This window comes from Miscanthus floridulus, chromosome 18 (assembly GCF_019320115.1).
Source record: "Miscanthus floridulus cultivar M001 chromosome 18, ASM1932011v1, whole genome shotgun sequence".
Lineage (NCBI taxonomy): Eukaryota > Viridiplantae > Streptophyta > Magnoliopsida > Poales > Poaceae > Miscanthus > Miscanthus floridulus.
Window position 1 is genome coordinate 90,569,743 of NC_089597.1, and position 15,565 is coordinate 90,585,307.

Here is a 15,565-nt window from a genome sequence, read left to right on the forward strand (position 1 = left end):
GCCACCGGACCAAGGGAGTGGTGCCGGTGGCGGTGAGCACAGGTAGGCCCAGGTAGGACCTCCCGTCTCCTTTCTTTTCCTTTCCCATTCCCAGATCCGTTAGGGTTAGGGTTCAACTTTCTTGATCCGATTGAAATCGGGTCAACAACTTTGATTTGATTCTTGTATACCCAAACTCGAGATCCACTGACTAGGTAGGCCACTGATACCATTGTTATAACTTTAGGATCGTCTAGCAGTGATCTAGCGGGTACAACTTTGGGATCGGTAGACAGTGACAGAGAGAAGTAGAGGAAGAGTGGGAGGAGTTTACCAGAGGGTTTGACAGGGGCGGAGGAAGAGGATCCGGCGGCGGAGGAGCTGCCCTCGGCCATCGCGTCGGGGCAGAGGGGAGGTGCGTCGGTCGGTGAAGTAGTAGACGATGGTGCAGTGCAGTGGCGGCGGGCGGAGGTGCTTCCCGTCACTGGCTGCGCCCCTAGGATCGGGTTAGGGTTTGTAGGTGGGTGTGGCGGCTCACGGTGAACCTCGTGCCTTGAGCCGCCGGCCCCCACCTTCTTTTTATAGCACAGGGTGACAGGGGCCCTCCAGCCATAGTGGGCTGGGCGCCCCCGATCAGGGCGCGTGGGTCAAGGGGCCCGAGTTGGGCCGTTGGGCCCAACTCGGGATTGAGATCATTCTAACATTTACAAGAACCGCTCGTTGCTGCGGCTAACTCGCTCCCACCGCCACCAACACCATGGTTGTCCCCAGATGGCCCTGAAAACACTGAATCAAAGTTCAGGAGAGTACAAATCATGCCGTGTCCCGACAATGTCTCCTCCGTTAGCACTAAGAGGCAGTGCAAGGAAGGTGTATGACGAAAAGCGCGCAAAAGAGCTCGTGGCGTGACCTGCTGGTACCTATTGGCCGTGAGGAGAAGCTGAAGCGGGAGATGTGGAGGCCGGAGAAGTGCGGCGAGTAGCCCAGGTGCACCTCGCTCATCACCTGCTCCTCCTCGGCTCCGCCGCCTCCGGCTTCCATCGTGGTCGGCGGTCGGCCCTCCGTTAGAGAGAAGCCGAGGAGTGATGCAGGCGGCCTCAAAAGTTGGGCCATACAAGTACGGGCCATGTTTCTTCATGGGCCCAGCTGTGGGCTTTCCCTCTCTGCGCTGGTTTGTGTTAGGTGGGCTGGTCATCCATCGCTTGATCGTCCACCGTCGCATTTGTGCGCGAACTATTCGACGAAATATCGTTCTGGATTGAATGGTTCAAGCAGACGCTACATCATCCGTGCTCTTGGTTTCGTTACGGTTTCCATGGAAATACGGGATGATCTGGTCCTTGACTCCTTGAGTCAGACAGTCTTTGAGCAACTGATGCGTGTAGCAAACCGAAAGAGCGGAGGAAGAAATCCATCTCTCATTTCCCAAATGGCGCAAATCCAAAAGCATTCGACGTTAAAAAAGAAAAAGTCCACGTTACCTCTCTTAACTCTGGACAAAGTCAGTTTTTCCTCTTTGAACTTTAAAACCAGGTAAACCACCTCCCTAAACTTTTAAAACCATTCATAAATGGTTTTCAAAGCCGGTTTTGTTTTTTTATTTTTTATTTATTTTGGTTAAATCTTTTAAAAACAATAGTAAATCACAGAAAATTTATAAAATAGAAAATTCAATTTTGTTGGACTCCACATGAGTAGATCTACAGAGTGAACATATAATATGGTATGCTTTAGTATATATTTTTGTTGTAGCTTTAGATCTATGATTTTCTGTAATTAATTCATAGCTACAGTTTTTATGGTCCAATTATGGTGAAATGTTTATGGTGGCCTACTATTGTATACTTGAACTGTAGTAAAAAATTCATATTCATTGGATCATGTATAACTTAGTTATAAATTTATTTAACAAACAGACACCTAAAAAATCAATAAATAAGTTATACATGATCTAATGAGTATGAAATTTTTAATGTAGTTCAAGCATGCAATAATTAGTACACCATAAAAATTTCACCATAATTGAGCCATAGAAACTGCATCTATGAATTAATTACAGAAAAGCATAGATCTAATACCACAACAACAAAAGTTATACTAAAGCATACCATATTATATGTTCACTGTGTAGATCTACTTATGTGGAATCCAACAAAAATAGAGTTTCCATTTTATGATTTTTATGTGATTTACTATAGTTTTTCAAAGATTTAGCCAAAATAAATAAAAAAGACAAAACCGCCATTGAAAACCGTTTATAATTGGTCACAGAGGTAAAACGAATAGTTTTAAAAGTTCAAGGAAGTGTTTTACTCGGTTTTAGAGTTCAGGGAGGAAAAACAGACTTTTACAAAAGTTAAGAGAGGTAATGTGGACTTTTTTCATGTTAAAATCGTGAAAACCGCACCTCCGATGCGCAATGTTTGAAGGCCTCCTACTCTTCGAGTAGGTCAGCTTAATAAGACCCATTAAGTCAATTCAAGTAAGCACATATAACAAAAATATTAATTTAGAATAAAATTGAATGTTCTAGGATAATGTTCAGGAACAATGTTCTAGAACAAAAATCAAATGTTCCAAATATTTATTTTATTCCAAAAATTATACATATAAAAACATCTAAAATTCAATATTCTATGAAAAGTAAAAAATAAAAAGAAAAAAGAAAAAGGGAAGCAAGGCGACGTGAGGCTGGAGGTGGAGTCAGCAGCGGGAGGCCAGTAGGGAGGAGGCAGTGGCGGTGCCTAGGATTGACAAGGAGGAAGATAAAACTCAGGTTGTTGGATGAGGATGTGCGCACGAATCTTGTTGAAATCGTCCACTCTACAACGATGTATAGGAATCCAGCAGTGTTTTCGGATGAAGGTTGAACAAGTGGGAGCCCCCTATACAGAGATTGACCGAGCAGAATCGCCTCGCTCTAGCAGTCCTCCTGCTACCTCTGTCTCTCTCGACTCCGGTGTCACCGCTCGCGACCCTACTGCCCTTCTTCGACTCAGCTCTCTCGCCCCACCCTCCTTCGTTTCTGGCGGCTACTGTAACACCCTCGGTGTTACGTCCTAAACAAACTACTAAATCATATCATGAGCATCATGTTTATGTAATAATATATGTGATGGAATGTATAGATAACATTTTTGTAACTTTAGATGATCAATAAAAATATTAAATGATAAGCTATTCCATAATTCATATGTATCAATTAGGGTTTAAAACTAATTTTTATTGAACAAAAATACTATAGAACATATATATGGCGCTAAATAAAGTTTGGAATATGAACTTTGTATATGACAATGAAATACTTGCCGTGGAAAAATAACAGTGCTAGCCAATATTTTTAATAGCCTAGAAATGTAATTTGGAATCAAGTTCAGCTCAAAATTTTGGAATATTTTCAAGTTTGTTGATAGCTAGACAATGCAATGTTTGGTGATTTATTTTGTAAAATCGAGTTAGGAGGTGGTGTCGTGTTTTAGCTCAGGTTGGTAGCCTCATATCCCCTCTGAAGCATGGTAAATATGGTTTAGGTTCTAGAGCAACTGTTTAGTTTTTATAGGCGCTTTAAAATTTGTGCAAAACGTGATTTTGGACTAGTTCACCGGATGAGCACGGTCACCACATCTCGGGGGCGCAACGTCGCCACGCCTGCTCGCTCTACGTGCGCACGCGCGCTGCCATGCGTGACCGGCTGCTACTACCCTGGCCTGGCCACCACTGGCTCTACCGTGTGGAGCCGCTACTGCTGCTCGCACGGTCGGGCGACGCTGTAGCCTACCTCGTCGCACTGCCGCCTCGTAGATTCGCCCGTGCTACGACGCAACTGCTGCTAGTGCTGTCGCCTCGCCGTCATGTCCGCACCTCCCTCAGTACCACTACGCCGCTGTCAGCCCAGTTCGATGCCGCCACTACCGCACGCACGTGGTTGAGCTCGTCGTCGCCTTATCATTTATGGCACTGCGATTGCGCAGGCCATGCCAATCGTGGACGCACATGCTTGTCCATTGCGTCTGCATGCGCGTCGCACCTAGATCACACCGGCCATGTCCCACCAAGGTGAGACCGAGATGAGCCCACTTGCCGCCTCATGTCTCTCTCTCCCTCTGTTGCCATCGTCGAGCCGCGCCATCCAATTGGCCACCGAGTGATCACTTCCATTTAATTCAACACGTCTGTGGCTTCACCATCAAGTTCTCTCACTGCCCGACCCCACCCAGCCATGAAGAAGGCACTGCCAAGCTCCAATTTGATGCTTTTCTCGCTGCCGTGCCGATAAGGTCACGTCCGACCGTGGACGAGGGCAGCCCTCCTACCATCCCTCTCGAGCCAATTCACCTACACCACGAGCTTCGCCTTGCCTCCCTCTCCACCTTGCGCACACCAGTGGAACCGCTACCGCCTCCCCATCGCCGTTGACGTGACCATGCCACCGCGGTATACCATCGCACGGCTCGGCCGCACGTGGCCACACCTCCTCCGCCATCCTCCCCCCAACCGTCACCTTGGCTAGGTCCACGGTAATCTATTGATGCTCCCTCGCTAGCCAGTTAGGTTCTTATGTGCTCTGGTTCACCGAGGCATCCGCGCCACCGTCGTGGACAGCCGCACGTCACTGCAGCTTGCTCCAGCTTGTGCCGTCGCCTCGCATTGCTACTTGGTGTAGGCGGTTGGACCATAGTTGAAGGTCGGCCCGACCGACGAGCCAGCATGAGCCTCTGGTGGGCGGCGCGGTCATGCTATGTCGTCGTCCACCGCGCTGCCATGCACTGAGTCATCGGGGGTGCGCATGAGTGAATTAGGGAAAGGACGGGGGGTTATGTGTGAAGGTCAAAGAGAGGGAGAAATAGTGTTAGCACTTAGTTGTGATTTGGAAGAAGTGTAAGGCCTCTTTTGCAAAAAGTGCCAACGCGCGTGGGACTCCCCTACCACGGGCCACCTCGCGAGTGGGGCGGCCTCGTGTGGGCCGCGTGGGAGATTCACTTTTCGTTTTCATAAGGAATTAAAAATAGTTTTCTGTTTTAATTTCTGAGCTGATGTTTGTTAATTAATATAAAATTATGTAGGTGTCCAAAAATTATGAAACAAATTTTGTTAGGTTCCTAAAATTATGCTCTATCTATTGGTATATTTAGTTCATATTTATATGTGTTGACATTAGGAGATATTAAATTATTTGAGAATGCTTAATAATATTAAGTTAATTATTATAGAAATTTTTATGGTAAATTGGTTATAACTTTAGTCCTAAAAATTTTATAGTAGCATCATTGTATTATTATGTGCTCACTATAATTTTTGTAGCTTTAAAATAGACTAAGCATTAGGGTAGTTAAATGCTCTTTGTTTTAATATACATTAAATTATTAGTAGAAATAAAGATATATCCTTAAATTGCCAAGCTAAGGGTTTGTTAGTTGAACCCAACACTTTCCTTGATGAAAATGATAGTTAGCTTAGTATCTTAGTTATTAGAGCTATCTTAGTAACTTAGTATGCGTATTCTTATTTTAAGAGTTACTGTTGCCTAAATACTAAGTGTTGCATCATCATCGCATGCCTGTAGAGAATAAGTTGGCAGAGATCGTGATCACCAGCGATCATGAGTTCGAGGAGTACGATGAGGAGATTCTCGTGCTGGAGGAGGTCCTAGAGCCGCCACTGACTGACTCAGCTGACACCGCACCTGTCCAAGGCAAGCCCCGGTGCATAACCTCTATTTTATAATTCACCATATATATATGTGTTGTGCATTTATGTTACAGAAATTTTATGGAAACTACATGCATAGATATATCTGTCCTAAGAGTCTTACTAGTGTAGATTCGAGTAGATGCTATGCTTAGGTCATCGGTAGCGTGAGTAACCTGTCGTTGCTCACAATAGGGGATTATTATTACTCTCATAATAAATGATGAAAGGAAAAATAGAGACAGAGCAGGGATATGGTATGTGTATTGGTGGGTGTAATAGGTTGTGTCCCGCGGCCAACGGGGCTTAGCTTGGTTACACTATTTTTCCTGTTCATGTTGATTAAGGACCGTCTGTTGCTGTAGATGGTAGTTAGGTCATAGACTTATTATCCTGAGCAAATGCTTGCTTATGGGAGCGGGAAGACTGTGGCACCCCATCTCGCATTGAGTCGCACCATGTCTGCCGCTGCACCATGCTCCATCCCTGCCGCGCCCACTCCGCCTCGTCATGCCGTGCCCGGTCCACGCCCCTAACATGTCGTGCCCCGTCCCTTGCTGCGTCGAGGTGTTGCCGACACCGCCGTTCCCCACTAGAAGGTTGTGGTTGCTGTCAATGCCAGCGCTGCCGCGACGCTCGACCTCAGCTCATGACATCACGAGATCCGGAGTGGCTAGGCCTGGCGCTCCCTTCCTTGGATGTTTACAAGCGCGTGTTGTAACCGCATGTTTCAAGTGTTTTAGGTGTTTCATATGCATGTTGTAAGTGTTTCATATGCATGTTGCAAAAGTAGATCGGTATGTTGTATATGTTGCAATGGTATATACGTATGTTGCAAGTGTCTGTTCTAAATGTTTTAGCTATTTCAGATGGATGTTGCGATGTTTATATGGGTGTTGCGTATGTTTCACACTTATGTTGCAAGTGTTTTATCTAGGTGTTGCATATGTTTCACACTTATGTTGCAAGTGTTTTATCCGGATGTTGCATATATTTTCAACACGTGTTTCTCTCATGTTTTAGACGTAAGTTGCAAGTGCTTCAACTGTTTTAGATATACATTGCAAATGTTTTCTCTAGACGTTGCAAAAGTAGATATGATGTTGCACTTGCTGCAGCTACTGAGCCTGTCTACGCGTGGGTATGGAGGGGGTGTGACCGGTAGGCGTGGAAAACCGTGCTGACGCAGATTGAGACGGAGCGGGCGTGGAACACAAAGTTGCGCGGGACACGGAGCGAACATGGGACACGGACTGACATGGGACCTCACGTGAAGCAGGCGTGTGGCGCGGACATCAGCGCCTTTCCACCGTATATATTGATCGCTTGGGCATGTCATGTCATGTCGTATCCGTCTATGATTACGGTGTTGTTGCGCTGATTCCTTTTCTGATTCGTTTTGGCTGGTCATATCGACGTGACATGCTAACACACATAGGCGGACCGACCTATAGGGCGTGCCCCTCAGGGCGGAACCCCTCCTAACCCCAGTTTCACGGTCCTGCCTTAAGCCCTAGAGTCCTACCAGCGCGAGGTTGAAGAAGACCACAACGACGGCGCACTCACTGAATTCTGGCTTGGCCGCTTGGTGGCCTTGTTGGTATGTGTATAAACGTATGGGTGTTGAGCTGTTCTTCCGTCTGGCTGGGCCATACAACTATGGGCCAGGTTTCTTCATGGGCCCAATTGTGGGCTTTCCCTTTCTGTGCTGGGTTTGTGTTATCCAGCAGCATTTTATTTTATTCTCTTTTCTTTCCTCATGTGAAAGTGAACTCACAGCGATTCTGCGATTCCGCCACTACGGCCGCGGCGATACTCCGGCGATAGCCGATACTCAGTTCTAGGTGCCTCGACCAAGTACGGGCGGCGGAGTCTCTTGATCGCGTGGATGGAGCTCGAGTCGGCTTCTTCCGGCGCAGGTGGGCCACCTCTTCCGTCGCTTGATCATCCGTCGTCCCGCATTTGTGCGCGAACTATTCGACGAAATATCGTTCTGGATTGAATTAGGTTCAAGCTTACGCTAAATCATCTGTGCTATTGATTTCGTTAGGGTTTCCACAGGAATACGGGATGATCTGATCCTTCAGTCAGACAGTCAGTGGTTTGCGTACTCGCTTCGAAGCGGTGGTGATTTGAGCCTTTGAGATGACTTCCTCTGTAATGGTACGTAGTTCAAATTTAGGCTCTGAAATTTGTAGTCCTTGAGTAAATGTGTGCTCTTCGTTCCTTGAGAAAATCCAGATTAAAGTTTATTTGAGATAGTTTGTATGTGCTTTAGTATCTAGGGAAATGCAATGTTGCTAGTTCTGTGATTGTTTTATTTGTGCTTAGCAGTTACTACTTCTGAGTTGGATTTTCTAGTCTCCTTTGGCCTTGGCTCGTGCCCTACTGTCCTTAAACATAACAATCACCAAGCGTAAGATACCCCAATCTGATTGTTGATGCATTCATCTTTCAGAATCTGAGAGTTTATTCCTGATAAAAGGGTATGTGATGTTTTCACTTCTGTGTTTCTGTCAGTCATTCATGGACATGAGAAACTTAGGCTGTCCGCACTGCGGACCTGCAAACCGGCCGCTACGCCAGGCGTAGCGTGCGCGCGCCGGCACCGCGCGCCTGTATCGCGCACGGGCGCGTAGCGGCCGGCCGGTACGCGCGCTATACCCAGAGGTGCACTGTGCACGCACGCCAATACTGTAGCGGAAGAGAGACAGAGAGTTGGGGAGAGAGAAAAGGGGGAGGAAGAGGAATAAAATATGGAATAGTGTGTATAGAGTATGGGATAGAGATAATATGAGTGTGGGAGAAATTGATATAGAGTAGAGAATCTCGATGACTAGGATAGAATATTCCTTTTTAGAGATGCAAATAGAGGTGGACGAGTGCGGATAGCCTTATCTCCGTTCATTCAATCCAAAAAAGAAAAATAGGAACATATTCCTATGTACTTTTTGGTTCTCCCTGACTGTTGTTCATTGTGCTCTTTGTCACTTCTTCCCTGGCTGCTGCCCTCTATTGATGCCCTGTAGGATGTTGAGGTTCCACGACATGAGAGGACCTGAAAAGTTGAAAAACATGTTTCTATTTGGCATGTTTATTGTACTCTGTAACTGGTTCAAGGGGCATAGTGCTGCTCCAGTGTAATTTGGTACTTTCCACAAGACACATTGATTGATTGATTGATACGTGCATCATCTTCATTAATGTGTCTAATTCGTGCTTGATAGCATGTCAGTATACAACTGACGGGGTAACTAAAATCTCATTCAGTTAGTGCTTGTTTAGTTCCAAAAAGTTTCTCAAAAAGTGTTACAGTAGCCATTATATCGAATCTTGCGATACGTGCATGGAGCATTAAATGTAGACGGAAAAAAAACTAATTGCACAGTTTGGTTGGAAATTACGAGACGAACGTTTTAAACCTAATTAGTCTATGATTAAACACTAATTGCCAAATAAAAACGAACAGTAACCAAATTCCCAAAATTTACGAACTAAACACAGCCTTAGTTTTGCAGAGTGACACAGTTGTGAACTGGTGGAGAAATCAAACAAAAAGAGATAGGTGAGTAACTGCAGGCCAGTCAAACCTTCTCGTTTGAATAGGAGTTGTCAAAAGCATTTAAGGTGTTCCTTTGTTTTCTGTGACAAATTTGTTTCTCTTTTGTGCAAAACATAGTGCTCATGCTGGTGGTTGCAAATGCTCGTCAGGCCTCAAACTATTTTGCTGAAAGATGTTGGTCCAACACACCACGTGAGAACTCCAATGAGTTCTGCCCTGGAAAGCGGGAAATGCTGGTTCCAAGATCCAGCACAGTCTGAAAGAAAAATGGCAATGGGTCACCTATATGTCTCCTTTCATAAAAAAGGATACATCTAAGGGTAGAGTAGCAACTGTCATGGCGTGTCATTTTCTGAATCTGATGGTTTGGTTGCTGAATCTATCGTTTGGTGTCAACTCCATTACAGGGGACAACAATGCTGGCCAGTCACACGGTATTTTGGTGCTTTCGACGGGAACGTCTTCAGTTCCATTGTTTGCTGACGCTGAGGTATTTGTGACTCCGAGTATCAAAATATCTCAACCATCATTTCCCTTGTGTGCAGTTGTAACTCCTCGAAATGGTATCTGTATTAGAGTTTTTTGACAGTTCATTTGCTTAGCATATTATGACGCATGTGCTTTGTTTGTCACCTTTATTTATCAGTTCCTGAAAGAACCCATGTTGAGCTGCAAGCGTTTCTTCAACAAAAAACTTTTGCTTTGGTTATCCATAGAGCAAAGAAAGAAAAAACTTTCCCTCTGAACAATAGCTAGTACTTAGCTAGAAACCTTGGTGTAATTTTCTCTCCTTTATTCAGCTTTCCTTTTGGCTTGTAACTCATTTCAGTTTATTTTTGTGTGTCGTAATAAAAAAAAATTGCCATGACTCAGCTTGTTTTTCATTTTGGCTTTGTAACTCATGTTGATCTAATGATCTGTCCAGTGTCCAAAGAAAATGTTAACTATAATTCAGCTAATTTAAACTAACAGTATAAGTTTAATACTTGATCGCTATCTACTTGAAGCTGAATCAAATGCTTAACGTCATTTCAGGCCTGCATATTTCCTCTGTTCAAGGTTGGCAAGTGCTGTCGACAATGTTGGATCAAACCTTTGCATCTGCTGAACCAGTTACCAAGCATAGTCCTGAATTTAACTTTGCCCCATACGCACACATGTGGATGTGGTACACTGGGTTTGGTGGGCAAGTATAAAGGGAGAGGGCTTCGTACTGTTGCGTTGGCTACTTCCGTGGAGCTCCTCCCTTCGCAGCATTTGATTCCCGCCTCTCGCGGGCAGCGGTGCTTTTAAAGGCGCGCTGCTCTCCGGTATAATAAGTGCCTGGCAAACTGTTGCCTCCGCTGGTCCTCCACGTTCTGGTTCTGAACTCTGAGGGTGCGTTTAGTTTAAGAAATGAAAATTTTTGATGTCACATTAGATGTTTTGGGATGTTGGAAGGGTTTTTTGGATACTAATAAAAAAACTAATTACATAGCTCGTCTGGAAACCGCGAGACGAATTTATTAAGCCTAATTAATCAATCATTAGCGCATGTTGGTTACTGTAGCACTTATGGCTAATCATGGTCTAATTAGGCTTAAAACATTCGTCTCGCGATTTCCAACCAAACTGTGCAATTAATTTTTTTTCGTCTATATTTAATACTCTATGCATGTGCCGTAAGATTCAATGTGACACTTTGGGGTGAAAATTTTTAGGAACTAAACAGGGCTGATTGGCGTGGAATATCTGGGGGAGACGGAGCAGGAATGATTGGCTAATTTGTATGGCGTCACATCATCCGAAATGATTTCTAGGCTCATTTTGGGCTAACTGAACGAGCCTAAATCCTTCCATACTAGTACATGATATAGGGTACCTAGGGCGCGTTTGGTTCATGCCGTCACCTTGCCACAACTCGCCACGCTTGACTTCCGCTCGTGTTTGGTTCATGCCGAACCTGCGCCGAACTTGCGGCACGCCGCAACTGCCTAGGCGCTCTCTAGTTCATTTGGGATGCCAACACACGCCGCAGTTCGGGCGGCCGATTTCAGCGCCGCAGTTGCGGCACGGCCAAACGTTCGGTGCGGCAGTTTCTGGACACTGTCCAAACGCGCCCCTAGTCTTGGCAGAACGAATCAAGTTAACAAATTTTCGTCCTGATGAAAACCTGACATACACTTATTCAGATATGTTGTGAGTTTACTTGGGAAAACATTGTTTCGAAATGGAAAGGTCCTCAGCGTATCGTTCTTCTGAGAATGATTTTGACCGTTATTTTCTGCCGGGATACCAGTACGGTAGTACCCCTCTGTTTTGTTCACAGTACTTGTTGTTCTATAGGATTTATTTTATTCTCTTTTTTTTTTCAAATTACTTGTCATGCTCACACTCTAAAGTACCATCGGCTTCCTGTCATTCATGATTCATCAATGTAACTGCGACACACAATGTTCCAATCACAGCCCCTGCCCAAATGAATAGGCAAGTGAAGAGGATGCAAGCCATCAAAGGTTACCACTATTTAAACGCAAAACGGATACAAAGCGTATTTTCAGAGACCCATAGAGACCTAAGCGATTTTCAGAGAAGGTTTGGAATGTCTTTGAAAAATAAAATCCAGTGTCTCCTAAAATTGTTTTTTTACAGTGAACTACGATACACTTAATTAGGAATCAATTTCTCTTTTTTGTTTTATGTATGGGATTAACAAATTAGGAGTATTGCTAAACTGGTAGTTGTAAGTTGCAGGCGAGCCAGTAAAGGCCCTGTTCGCTTCTCTTATAATCCGTTTTTTTTTCAGCTTGTTTTTTCAGTCCGAACAGTGTTTTTCTCTCATAACAAATCTGTCGGAACAGTGTTTCGACTTTTTTTTTAGCAAACGGGGCCAAAGGTGGGGGAACAGAACTAAGAGGGGATTGAAGTGACTGTTTCATCATGCTCTGAAACAAGAAAGGGGGCGTGATTGATGAGCAGTAAATACGGGCTGCAGCGACACACTGACAGTAGCCTCAAGAGCAGACAGATAGAGGAGAGAGAGGGAGTGCACTATTTACTAGTACAGTGAGCGAGCGAACGAGAAGCAAGAAAAGGAGGAGCAAGGACCTACAAGGTACCCGTGGATTGGCCTCTTATGGAAATACTCTGCTTGCTCGCATTTGATTCCCTACCCTCCTTCCCCAGCTGTTCAAGGAATCATGGTGAACAGACACAGCCCTGCTCGGAGATCCAGCACAGTAAAAGTCTCGGCGTCGCCATCTCTCTCACGGGGTAAACATAACACAGGCTACTCTTTTGCCCGTTTTTACTTGCTGTCAGTTTCTTCATCTTGCAATGTATATATGTGCTGCGTCTCTCTTTGCGTACGAGCCTGTTTGGTTTCTTTGAGGAAGGCTTTGTTCTACATGCGAAAAGGTGAAGGGGAGTTCATGGCATGCGCTGCCTGATATGATTGTGATTCTAGATCTCTTTGGTGGTCTTGCTTTTCATCTTGGTCGCTTTGGGCTACATTTTTTTTTGGCTTTCGTGGAGAACTGGAGAACATAACTGGAGGCACCTACCGCTGTGTGGGCTTCTCAAGCTAACACAACATTCCAAATGTGCCGTCATGGTTCCCTTCGGCCAACAACTTGGTCAGTGGACAGTAACTGTGATTGATTGGGCAGTCGTCGGATATCCCAAGTCGTACGTTTTGTCTATATACTCCTAATTTGGTAGGGCATCGAGCCAGCTAGCTGTTTGTTAATTCCTCCTCCATCCCAAAACAGAAGTTGTTCTCGTTTTCCGACAAGTCAATTTTTTTAACTCTAACTAATTATATACGAAAGAATATTAATATTCATAATACACAATTAGTATAATTAGATAGATTGTTGAAATTAATATTCATAATACATAATTAGTATCATTAGATAGATCGTTGAATATACTTTCATAATAAATTTATTTGGAGATATAAATGTTGCACGTATTTTTTTACAAATCTAGTCAAATTTAAGAAAATTTGATCTACACGCATCCCATTACGACTTGTATTCTAGGACAGAGGGAGTACTCCCTCGGTACATAAAAGAATACAACTACAGTATCAACGTCTATCAATCTAGCACAAATTTATAGTAAATACTATTAGCATTTATGTCTTCAAATAAATTTACTATAAAAATATATTATATAACTAATCTAACGGTACTTATTTTGTATCATAAATATTTTGTACTTTTTTTATATAAATTTAGTCAAAGTTCACGTTGCGAGAATTGTATTCTTTTGTGGATGGATGGAGTATTCGCTATATATAAGGTCATGCTTGATACTCATGTCCAGAAAAGTACTACTGAGTCAAAGTATCTTAAGTTTGGCTAACTATATACTCCATTTGTCCCTAAATAACTGTTGTTTTCGTTTCTCGAGAAACAACTTTGACTAAATATGTATGTAAAAATATTAATATTTATGGTACAAAATTAATGTCATTAGATAGATTGTTGAATCTATTTTCATAATAAATTTATTTGGAGATACAAATATTACACGTATTTTCTACAAATCTAGACAAACTTATGGTACGAAAACCAAAGGCGATAGTTATTTAGGGACAAAGGGAGTATATAAAAACAATATACTTATAATATTAAATAAATATTATATGATTTATTATGATGCATTTTTATATTGTACTTGTTTAGTGTCACAAATGTTAATCTTTAATCTATATATTTGGTCAAACTTTAGATATTTTAACAAAGAATGCACCTAGGATTGTATTTTTTGGGACAACTTCTAATTATTAGAAGATAAAATAAGTAAGTGATCTAAAACATAAGCAAAACCTCTGGTGAGTTGTTAGCTTATTAGGGCAGCATCAACCAAGAAAACTATGGGATATTTTCTATACTTGTTGTGACATGTAGAAACTACACATAAAATCTATACTCTCAGTTTAGTTAATTAGGGCAACTTCAACCAAGAAAACTATAGGATAGTTTCTATACTTGTTACTTCAACCAAGAAAACTTTGAGATAGTTTCTATATTTATATTATGACATGTAGAAACTACACATACCAATGGATGGTTCCTTCAAAATATATTTTTAGCTAATCTTTTGTCTTGTTTCTTTGTCATCTATCTATTATCTTCATATTTTGTTTCCAATATAGAGATATTTTATTGTATATTCAGTCAGGTTCATAAACCCGAGGTCCCTCGCGGACCGGCTTCTCAACAAAGGCTCTGCCTAAACAGACAACACGTAACTCTTGGGCCGGCCCAAGTACCTAAACAACAGGCCAGATGGGCAATCCAATCTCCGACCGAAAGGCCTGGCCGAGGAGGAATGGCACCCGTTTCTGACTCTGGCCCGCCTCTCTGACCGGAGCGTTCGCTTCGATCTCCAGCCCGCCTCCGGAACGACCTCTCTGACCGGAAGGCCTAGCCAAGCACCGCTTCCGACTCCGACCCGCGTCTCCGACCGAGGATGCGCCAAACCCCTGCTCACTACTCTTCTCCGACTGGCGCGATCAGAGCCGACTGGAACCAACCGACCGGGGACGCCCGCTCGGTAAGGACTAGGAAACTAACGGAGAAAGTAAGGCAGGACGCACAAGTCAAACCACAATACCGGGGACCATACCCTATACACCTACAGAAACAGTACTCTGCGACCTCCCTAGCATGACAGAACCCAAGAAGTGTTGTAGGCGCCGACATTTTCCCCTACAGTATTGTAGGCGCCATTAACTCCAATACGGTAAGGCTCCCCCCACATGCCTCTAGGCATCAATAGTGTTGTGGGCGCCGACATTTACCATACCAGACAAACATGGTGAAACCCCTTACACGCCTCTAGGTATCAACAGTGTGGCAAGCGCCGACGTCTACCATACCCGAAGAAGACAACACGATCTTCTACGTGCATCTGACATACAACAGTATTGTGGGCGCCTACCATCATCCTGTACCCGCCGGTGTGGGCAACAAGGCTTAGTAGCATACGTACTCTCTCCCTCTCACTTGTAAGGCCATTCCCTTCATCTATAAAAGGGGATGCGCTCTCTCCCAACAGATAGGTTGATTCAAATCGATCAAGTTCACTAATACACAACAGTAGAACCACTAGGTTCAAACCATGAGCACACGCTTGAACACTTAGCACATAGCGGGGCTCCTGTCACTCTTGGCCCTTTCGACCGGAGTCCGACTAAACCACTTGTACCTCCCATCTTTCTCCTTCTCGTTTGTAACCCCACTGCAAACTTCGAGCACCTGGGCTCAGGAATAAAGTCACCAACCGACTCAAACTGGATGTAGGACACGTTGCCTGAACCAGTATAAACCCTATGTCATTGAGTGC

At 44.0% G+C, this 15,565-nt stretch overlaps 2 long non-coding RNA genes across 3 annotated transcripts; both read left to right on the plus strand.

The window, feature by feature from the left end:
• The first annotated feature begins 7,452 nt into the window (after positions 1-7,452).
• Positions 7,453-9,228, plus strand: LOC136520035 (uncharacterized). Its single transcript, XR_010775126.1, has 3 exons — positions 7,453-7,586; positions 7,718-7,830; positions 9,186-9,228. It is a non-coding gene; the product is annotated as an uncharacterized lncRNA (long non-coding RNA).
• A 147-nt stretch (positions 9,229-9,375) lies between these two features.
• Positions 9,376-10,348, plus strand: LOC136520037 (uncharacterized). 2 transcript variants are annotated; one of them, XR_010775128.1, is made up of 3 exons: positions 9,376-9,549; positions 9,637-9,719; positions 10,265-10,348. It is a non-coding gene; the product is annotated as an uncharacterized lncRNA (long non-coding RNA). The 2 variants fall into 2 exon arrangements; XR_010775127.1 differs by lacking the exon at positions 10,265-10,348 and adding an exon at positions 9,876-9,966.
• The last annotated feature ends 5,217 nt before the right edge of the window (positions 10,349-15,565 follow it).